This window comes from Tursiops truncatus, chromosome X (genome assembly GCF_011762595.2).
Source record: "Tursiops truncatus isolate mTurTru1 chromosome X, mTurTru1.mat.Y, whole genome shotgun sequence".
NCBI lineage: Eukaryota > Metazoa > Chordata > Mammalia > Artiodactyla > Delphinidae > Tursiops > Tursiops truncatus.
In genome coordinates, this window is record NC_047055.1 from 48,538,032 (window position 1) to 48,549,083 (window position 11,052).

At 36.3% G+C, this 11,052-nt stretch overlaps 1 long non-coding RNA gene across 2 annotated transcripts in view; it reads left to right on the plus strand.

Annotated features, from left to right (window-relative positions):
* Nucleotides 1-10,800, plus strand: part of LOC109549504 (uncharacterized) — a 485,617-nt gene extending 474,817 nt beyond the window's left edge. For both annotated transcript variants that reach the window (XR_012329284.1, XR_012329282.1), the window contains exon 5: nucleotides 10,730-10,800. This is a non-coding gene — a long non-coding RNA (uncharacterized lncRNA). The remainder of the gene's footprint in view (nucleotides 1-10,729) is intronic.
* The last annotated feature ends 252 nt before the right edge of the window (nucleotides 10,801-11,052 follow it).

Genomic DNA, 11,052 nt, shown 5'->3' on the forward strand with positions numbered 1-11,052 from the left:
TCGTTGTCTATTCAGGTATTCCACAGATGCAGAGTACCTCACGTTGATTGTGGAGATTTAATCCACTGCTTCTGAGGCTGCTCGGAGAGAGTTTTGTCTTCTTTGTTCACACAACTCCCGGGTTTCAGCTTTGGATTTGGCCCCACCTCTGCGTGTAGATCATCAGAGGGTGTCTGTTCTTTGCTCAGACAGGACGGGGTTAAAGGAGCCGCTGATTCGAAAGCTCTGGCTCACTCAGGCCTGGGGGAGGGAGGGGTACAGATGTCGAGCGAGCCTGCGGCGGCAGAGGTTGTCGTGACGTTGCACCAGCCTGAGGCGCGCCGTGCGTTCTTCCAGGGAAGTTATCCCTGGATCCCGGGACCCTGGCAGTTGTGGGGTGCACAGGCTCCCTGGAAGGGAGGTGTGGAGAGTGACCTGTGCTCGCACACAGTCTTCTTGGTGGCGGCAGCAGCAGCCTTAGCGTCTCATGCCCGTCTCTGGGGTCCATGCTGTTAGCCGCGGCTCGCGCCCGTCTCTGGAGCTCCTTTAAGCAGTGCTCTTATTCCCTTGTCCTCGCGCACCAGGAAACAAAGAGGGAAGAAAAAGTGTCTTGCCTCTTCAGCAGGTCCAGACTTTTTCCCGGACTCCCTCCCGGCTAGCCATGGTGCACTAACCCCTTCAGGCTGTGTTCACGCTGCCAGTCCTCTCCCTGCACTCCGACCGAAGCCCAAGCCTCAGCTCCCAGCCCCTCTCGCCCCGGCAGGTGAGCAGACAAGCCTCTCGGGCTGTTGAGTGCTGGTCGGCACCGATTCTCTTTGCGAGAATCTCTCCACTTTGCCCTCCGCACCCCTGTGGCTGCGCTCTCCTCCACGGCCCCGAAGCTCCCCCCCTCCGCCACCCACAGTGTCCGCCCGCGAAGGGGCTTCCTAGTTTGTGGAAACCTTTCCTCCTTCACAGCTCCCTCCCAATGGTGCAGGTCCCATCCCTATTCTTTTGTCTCTGTTTATTCTTTTTTATTTTGCGCTACCCAGGTACTTGGGGAGTTTCTTGCCTTTTGGGAGGTCTGAGGTCTTCTGCCAGTGTTCAGTATTTGTTGTGTAGGAGTTGTTCCATGTGTAGATGTATTTCTAATGTATCTGTGGGGAGGAAGGTGATCTCCGCATCTTACTCTTCTGCCATCTTCACCTCTCCCAATATTGGTATTTTTGTTGAGTGATTCAACATGGTCCATTTTGGATGACTGAAAATATTTAAGGTAGTGACATCTCTTGTATTTAAGTAAGATTATTATATAAATTTAATATCATATATAGGTAAACTTATGCATCATAACTAGATATTAATTTTCCTTCCAGGACACCTGACAATTGGAATTCAGAATTGCTTTATAGTAACTGATATAAAGGAAATTGTAGGTCTTAACATTTTGGCTCTACACATCAACATATGTAAGACTGTAACTCACTTAAGGAGCTCTCCAGAAGTAAAACAGAACAAAATAAGATTAATGTTGATATTAGAAGTGATAAATTGTATATGCGGACTGTATAAAGGATCAATATACTTGAGGATGTTAATTATATATGATGTCAAACAAAATGGTTGGTTGAAAAGTTTATAAAATTAAGCTAATTATTTGGCGTACTGTAAAACAGAGAAATAAAACTTGTTTTGCTGCATTAAATCTTTTAAAAAATTGAATTTCCTCAGTAGGTATATGTAGACATGATATAAACTACATGAGAATTCCTACTACATATTAATACATATTTTGAAGCTGCAATAATTAACACAGCTGGGCACTTGAGAAGAACTAGGCAAGAAATAAATGGATTACAATAAAGAGTCCATAAATAGACCAAAATAATATATGGAAATTTGATATATATTAAAGCTGTCATTTCTCAGCAGCAGAGAAAGGATAAATAGTTTTGAGACAAGAGGAAAAGAGGGAAACTTTGATTCTTACCTCTTGGTTTGCACCAAAACAAATTTCAGATGAATCAAATACTTAAAACACAAGATAAATCATGAAAGTACTGAAAACAAAAAAAGAGTGAATTTATGTATTTATAATCTTGAAGTTTGGTAGACCTTTATGACTAGGGCATAAAACCCAAAAGCCATACATTTGACTATATAAAAATTAAAATACGTTGTAGTGCAAAAGTGAACAAAGTCTAAAAATCAAACTGGGAAAACAATTGCTATACATATGATAGAGGGCAATTTTTTTAATTTACAAGATACACCTATATACCAATAATCAAAATGATGGACAACAAAATAATAAAATTGGCTATGGATAGAAATAGGCTGCTTACAGTAAAGGAAATATAAGTTTAGAAGAGACATATGGAATGATGCTCAACTTTGTTCATAATTAAAGAAATGCAAAGTAAAACAATAATGTGATTCCATGTCTCATGTATCAGATTTGAAAAGATTAATAAAAATTATGATTAAAAAACATAATACCTATTATTGGAATCAGTTGCTCTATGTATGATAGTAGTATAAATTGGGACAGCATTTTTAGAAAGCAATTTTGCAATATCTATTAAAATTCAAAACTACTTGACTTTCTCAATTCCACTATTAAGATTTTAACTAAATGATACACTCATAAAAGTGTGCCACATATGCCCACAGGGATGTTTATTGCAGTGTTATCTGCAGTAATAGTAAACTGAAAAACTTAAATGTCCATCAATAGGGAATTAGTTAAATAAATTATGGTATAGTAATGTAATGCAGCAGTAGAAAAATGAGTTAGATCTGCTTATGCAGATATGGGATGATATCTAAGATATGTTATTAAATGAAAATAGTAAGCCACAGCATAGTGTGATCCCATTTGGGTAGCGAGTGGGTGGTCCAAGAATGCCACAGGGAGCTCTTTTTGGGTTGCTGGGCTACCTGGGGACCACTTTTACCCAAAAGGCAGTTGCAAGGGCAACTCCACAATCCAACCTCCCATTGGCTTAATAGCTTCTCCCAAAAAGGAGGGTTTGTAACTTACTGGGGGTTCCAGGCTCTCTAGGTGCTGGGCATCCGGTGTTTCATTAATTGACCAATTTGAATTTCTCTTCAAAAGGCAACAGGTCCAAATCGTTTTTACAAAAAATTCAAAAGTAGAAAGCTCCCATTTTACAAATAATTCCTGTTATTTCAAAAAGGTAAGATTTCCCTGATTGATTTTTTGCAGATAACCATAATATCAAAACTGATAAACACAAGAAAAGAAAAGTAGGTCAGTGGTTCTCAATGCTGGGTGGACAATATAATTATTTGGAGAGCTTTTGAAAAATGCTCATGCCTAGGCCCCACCAAAGAGTTTCTGATTTTTTTTTATTTGAGCTATGGCATGGGAATTATTTCTAATGTTCTACAGACCAATGTTCCTTATTCTTGTAATTCCAGATTCTAAATGAAATACTAACAAATTGAATCAGTTCATTAAAGGAATAATACACCATAATTGCAAACAATTTATTCTAGGGAAATAAAGATGCTTCAACATGAGGAAATCTATGAACATAATTCATTACCCCCCAAAACTGAAGGAGAAAGACCATATAGTTAAATCAGTAAATGTGTAAATGCTATTTACTAAAATTCAACCAGCATTTCTAAGACCATCTCTGGGTATATTTGGACTAGAAACACATTATCATGGTAAAACTACTTATCATAAACCATAGAAAAATTATTGTAAAATGAGGTATACTAAAAAATCATTAAATTCCCATTAAATTTAGGATCAAGTCAGGAATGCTCATTTTAAGCAGTAGTAAATATTATTTTGGAGATCTGGCTAATGCACTGAGACAGTGAACAAGTGATACAAATTTTGGAAATAAAGAGACATATATAAGCATTTCATGCAATTGTTCTTTTAAAATGATTTTTAAAAAAATGTTATTTTTTGGCTGTGTTGGGTCTTCATTGCTGTGCATGGGCTTTCTCTAGTTGCGGCGAGCGGGGGTACTCTTAGTTGTGGTGTGCAGGTTTCTCACTGTGGTGGCTTCTCTTGTTGTGGGGCACGGGCTCTAGGCACGCGGGCTTCAGTAGATGCGGCACATGGGCTCAGTAGTTGTGGTGCACAGGCCCAGTTGCTCTGCGGCATGTGGGATCTTCCTGGACCAGGGATTGAACCCGTGATCCCTGCACTGGCAGGCAGATTCTTAATCATTATGCCACCAGGGAAGTCCCATGTCATGCAATTGTATGCCTAGAAAATCCAAAAGATTACAAAACATAGAAGTGTTTACAAGATAATTTTATAGAGTAAAAGGATAAACTGTAACCACAGAAAATAAATAGTTTTCGTTTATACTAGGAATAAGCAGTTAGAAAACCAAATGGAAATATATCATATTCATAAAAATTACAAAAATATGAAATACCTGAGATTAAATCTAATAAAGAAACTATAGGACCTACGTGAAGATAGCTATAACTTCTTGTTGAAGGATTTAAAATAAGTCTCCCCAAATGGAAAGGTATACTGTGTTTCTGTATAAAAAGAATATTTAAAAATTTCAGTTATATCCCATACAAATGTAATATACCAAAACACGTGTAGGCACACATGCGCGTGCGCGCACACACACACACACACACACACACACACACACACAGTATTCTGAATGTTTTTTTAAATTGAAATCAGATGGAATTGTTTAAGTTCAAATGGAAGAATTAGTGCCTGAGAATATTTAAGAAACCTATGAAAATAAGAATGCTTCATGGGGATTAGCTTTGTTGGATATTAATAAAACCATCAGAATAGATGGATAGATGATAGATAGATATTATCTGTCTACCTTGATGCTCTCCTTGACCAAACTTTAGTCAGGCTCCTCTAAGCCCTCTTCTCAATGAGGGCTTGAATTTGGGCTTTAGTGTCCCTCCTCATTGGGCCTGCATTGCCCAGTTTTAGAAAGAATCCTGCTAAGTCAGTTTAGAGAGAGTCCGCCACCCTTGATAGCTGACCAACTTCCTCATTTCCCACCATAACCAAGGTGATATCTCTTCACCCTGGGCTGCCTTCACCAAATATCCTATTAGGTCAGTATAGCGAGAATTCCCCGATCCTTGATGTCTCATCTTAGTAATTTTGTATCCATCAAGCCCCCTCCCACCCCACAACCTGCTCCTTCCTATAAATCCTCACTTGCCCTTTGTGTATTTGGAACTGAACCCAGTTCTATACTGAGGTTTCTTTTCCCTTATTGCAATAGTCTTGAATAAAATCTATTTTTACTGCTTTAACCACTGTCAGGCTCTGGTTTTCTTTAACAATAGAAACTGGAGGGCATCATCAAATCCAGAAACAAACGTGAGTATATTGGAACTTAATATTTGACAAATATTGTCTTTTAATTTTGTATGGAAATGATGGTTCTCCAAAATAATGGTGTTGGCATAATTTGTTATCCATGTGGAGAAAAATAAATATATATCCTTATCTCACACACATATACAAAATTAATTCAAGATGGAATGATGATATAAATGTCAAGAAATAAATTATAGTACTATTAGAAGGAAGTTTAGTGGTTTTCAAAAAAATCTTTAGGTGAGAGAGGAACTACAGATGTCATAAATGAAATTTTTACTGACTTTTCTAGGTAAACAAAACTCATATCCTCCAAAAATAAAGTAAAATAAAAACCATGAACAATGTCAAAAGAAAACCGACTGAGAAAATATTTGTAATACTTTTAGGAGATTGCTATCCCTGATAGATGGAGGCCTTAATTAAAAAATAGAAAGTAAAAGTCTAATAATCTAAAAGAAAACTGGGCAAATAATATGAAGAAAAGATTCATTGGACAGGTAATGATATAATTCTTTGATCTTTTGAAACCATGTATATGCATAACTTATGTACAAACCACAGTATATTGTTGTTTTTCTGTCAAATGAATCATCCATAATGAAAATGTATGTATTTCAGATATGGCTTATATCAGATCTGATTCTTCATTTAAGTCTGACTTTATGAAAGGTGTAGGAAGAATCTGGGAAGAAGACCCTGATTAACCAAGGAGAAGTTTGGCAGTTTTGATTTTGATATTTGAATTTATGACAATATGTCCACTATGAAAAGTTTAGACATATGAATGTTTCTCAGTGATATTGTTTTAAAGCCTCCCCAGTCATACCAACTGTTTATTCAACACTTAACATGTGCAGCCCATAGGACTATGTGTACTTTATCTCATTTAATCCTCAGAGCAACTTATGAGTCAGGTACAATTATTATTTGTATACTAAGTATAGGAAGCTATGGCTCAGAGAGACTAAGTAACTTGCCCAATATCACATTGTGGTGAAGCAGGGCCTTGTACTAGGTTTTTCTGACTCTATAGCACATGCCCCTAACTTTTTAACTGCATGTGTTCTAAATGACAACCATATGGAAACCATACCATGTTCTCAGCTGGGTCTCTGAACTATTTATACTTCTTCACTTTTTTTTTTTTTGGCCTCATGTATCTTTTTGGGAACTTGATGAAATATATGAATCTACTATTGAGAAAACTGCAAATATGTACGCATACATGTGAACACACACATACTCACAATTTTGCATACAATTTCTAGGAAAACATGGCCCTCCTGAAGCCTACCCTGGATCCCCATGTTGTGAACCTCTGTTCTACTTGAGGAAGATCAGGAGATCTGGAAACACTGGTTTCACCATTCATATAAAAGTACAATTTTTAGGGGAACTGCACTGACCTATTTTTTAAGCTTCGTATCTGATTTATTTTTATGCAAATATAGAATAAAATGGAAGTTTGGGAGTCATTATTAAAGAAATTGGTTGGGGGATGACCAGCTAAAGGAGAAATAAAAATTATTCCTGTGTGCTAGATCTTCACCTACCTAGAAAAGATGTGGAGCAATTCACATCTTTGAGTTGCTTGTTAATAGTAATGTCGGGAACACAAAATACTTTTGTTATAACTATATTACTACACACACAGTTCTACACCAAATAGTCCTCTTAAAGAGAATGGCTTTACCTACCTTTCTTATGTCTGGTTTAACCAAAGATTTACTTGCCAGTCCTTAATAGAGTTCTTAAAACCTCTAAGGGGTTCTTATACAAGCCCAATGCTGAAATAATGAATTTGCTGTGTGCACCATGTTGTTAGATCTAGTGGACAGGTACTTTAAAGATAGTTTGCCATTTCAGAAGAAAAACAATACCTATAACCTCATCAGTTATGACGGTTCCATTACTGACAGATGGGGCCTACAGCCAGTAATTACACAACATATATGGGGAAGTTTGATTAACCAGAATATCTTCTACACTGAACTCTAATACCCAGTTTGTGGTTAGTCATATAATTGACAGGAAAATCTAGGACAGTGTTCTAGTTCTTGTTGAGAGTGAATAATGGTAAAAGCGCCTCAAAGCAGTAACAAGTGTGAGTTATTGAAAGTGATGGGATTTTAAAAAGCATGTAAGTAGTAATGTATCCCTTTGTGTTAACTGAGAATGGATGAAAGTACAGGTTTGATGAACAGGCATCAATTAAATAGTCTGTTAGTTTTGTTTTTGCTCTTTTTTCCTTCACACCTGTATATCTTGCCAAAAAAAATCAGCCAAAACATTTATTCAGCAATGCCGTTATATATCAATGAGTTTCCATTGACCTTGTGATTGCATGATGATATTGAAACATACAAAGAAGCACTGATAATCTCAGAATGAAGTATTCACTGTAAAACAATTAACTGCATCTTATTGGCTTCTTACCACGTGTAATATGTCTGGCTGGGTCTTGGCTCAGATTGCTTGTGACATGGTCATCTATTTAAAAGTTGAACATGAAAGTGCCTTATTTCTGTGCACTTATGTGCACCAGAGGATTTTCTTTTGAAAAATGTACCTCAGTTTGCTAGATTTCAGTTTCACAGCTTCTATTTTACCTTTACTTAGGCCCTCATAATTTTTTCATTGGTGAAACACTCTCTAAATTTTTGAAGTTCCCAATTAATTTCATATTTATTTTGGACCTAGAAAAAATCTCATCATATTGAGGAAACCTTAGTATAAAATCTCATACTCAGTCTCTTTCCAATAAGTCATTATTTATACTCACTAAAGCACCTCTTGCACCCTAGGTTGATGTCACTCAGAGGGTAGACTGAGTAGTGCATTCCTGTAGCCAGGAGTGTGTGATCAATGAGCATGTAAATGGAGGATTTTGTAAAATAATCTTAAATTTCCATATTCCTATTTTGTTTGTTTGTTTTTAGTCTGTAGAGATTCCTAGATTTTTAGAGAAGTTTTTTTTTGAAAGATTCTTGGATTTCTACATTAGACGTGTGCCTAGACCCCATAGGCTGCAGGTGGCTACTGTTTTGGTCACTGAGCCTTACTTGGTTTTCCCTAATCAAAAGCTCCTGTATTGATATAACTGTATGACTCGCTGGCTCATTTCATCTCAGTGTCAGACAAAGCAACCCAGGCTCTGATGCAATGATGTTAAGGGATAGCCATTACTTTTCCTCTCCACATTTTATCTTAGGCAAATGCTATTGCCGTGAAGATTCACATTCACCCCATCACCTCTTTTTGGATATAATAATTGTGCCCTTGCATGATAATACACTTATCACACTAAGCAAAGGCCAATAAAAAATAGCTTTCTAGTACTATGACTATTTAGATATATCTCCTTAATCCTTACAAGCATAAGATCAGACAATTGATATGACAACTCTCTGTGTATGTGTGTTTGTGTGTGCATGTGTGTGTGTCTGTGTTTCTAGGCTTGAGACCAGTAAAAGTTCCTTTACATTCTTAAAGTAAATTTGCTACAGTAAAGAAATAGAGAGCAGATACAACCAAATGAACCATGGGTTAGATTTCTGAAGTTATGAAATGAGTCAAAATTTCCATTCTTCCCTGAAGCCTCAATGAACTTTTTCTTTGATGAAAGGCCTGTAAAATTGCCCAGGTTTGTTTCTACTATTCTGGGAGCTAGCTGGTTACTTTAGTTTAAATTGATGCCCAAACTCTATTCTGTGTGCTGCATGAATTGAATTGAGTCCCAGATTATATTGAAGTTAAATGTCTGAAATGCAGTGCTGTACTTCCAACAGTGCATACTTGCTGGCTGCCCTCTTCACTCATTGAATTTTCAAAACTAATAATAAATGGTTATAACTATGAATAAGACATTTGTGAAAAGTGCACTAAACCAGGGATCAGGGGGCTAATATTCTGATCCAGACTTTGCCACTAAATGGATGGATGATGTAAGGCAAGTCACTTTCCTTCACTGGGCCCCATATTATCTTTGGAAAAGAAGGTATTTAGCTTTGATTAACATAAAAAAGAATGACAGAAATAGAGTCACAGATGTAGAAAACAAACTTATGGTTACCGGGGGGAAAGGGGAGGGGTGGGATTAATTGGGATATTTGGATTGACATATACACACTACTACATATAAAATAGATAACTAATAAGAACCTGCTGTATAGCACAGGGAACTCTACTCAATACTCTGTAATGACTATATGGGAAAAGAATCTAAAAAAGAGTGGATATATGTATATGTATAACTGATTCACTTTGCTATACACCTGAAACTAACACAACATTGTAAATCAACTATACCCCAATAAAAATTTAAAAGAAAAGATTGAAATAATGCCATTTGCAGCAACATGGATGGACTTAGAGATTATCATACTAAGTGAAGTATGCCAGACAAAGACAAATATCATATATCACTTATATGTGGAATGTAAAAAAAGGATACTAATGAACTTATACACAAAACAGAAATAGATCCACAGATATAGAAAACAAACTTATGGTTGCCAAAGGGGAAGGGCAGGGAGGGATAAATTAGGCATTTGGGATTAACATATACACACTACTATATATAAATAGATCACCAAGAAGGACCGACGTATAGCATAGGGAACTATAGTCAGTGTTTTGTAATAACCTATAAGAGAAAAGAATCCAAAAAGAAATAGATATATATGCACGTATAACTGAATCACTTTGCTGTACACCTGAAATTAACGCAACATTGTAAATCATCTACACTTCAATGAAAAAGAAAAAAAGATTGTCAAACTGGAAAGAGAAAGAAAAGCAGATATATTACACACATATACACAAAGAGATTTAGACTTTTTATGTTCCTTTTTTATCTCTGAATATCTGTGATCTATTGTTTTAAGACTACCTTTACAAGACAATAACATTTGTTATGAGGTACGGTTTTCAACATCTTTAGAAGAATATCTTCGATTTATTTACAGTTATAGCAGCCATTTTGAAGCCCTCTTTTTTTTTTGTCATCTTGAGAAACAAATCAGCATTGAAGTATGATAATTATATCTTTTTTTAAACTTGCAGCTCTTTAGCAGTGCAGTAATAAATAAGATGACAGAATTTATTGACAAAAGAGAAATAGTTCATTGTTGTATGAGTTAATTTTCTTTCCTGTGATGCATTAATGTCCTTCAATAAAGAACATCCAATTTTGTTCTCACACTTCAGGAGAGAGGTTTAGAACGTGTTTCAGACAATAATACTTGTGTTTGAATCAGAATCAGAGGAATCTATAGAACAACCCAATAGGAAATTAAAAAAAAAGAAATCACTATTCCAAAGGAAGGGTGCTGTGGTAGAGATGCCAGTTACTCAGTGTGAAATGGCAAAGGATTCATTTTTCTTTCTTACTTTTGTTTCTAGATTTCTTCAATTAGAGTGCCTCCTAAAGATATTGTTTATGCAAGATGGAAGACATAAAGTTAAGACCTGTGGGTGATAAAGGTAAGATAAGAGGAATAATTTTAATTTATATGGCTGAGTTTTATAGGTTAGTTCATTCATTCATTCACTCATTCATCAAATATACCCAGTATATCTAATTGTCAAGCGCCATGCTTTGACTTACATACAGTCCATATCAATGATTCTTGTGTGTTTTACCCTCTTTTTTAAAAGTTCTGAGATGTATCTAGCTGTTAGAAAGGAATAGATGACAACTAAATCAATATTTTTGTGCTTACCAC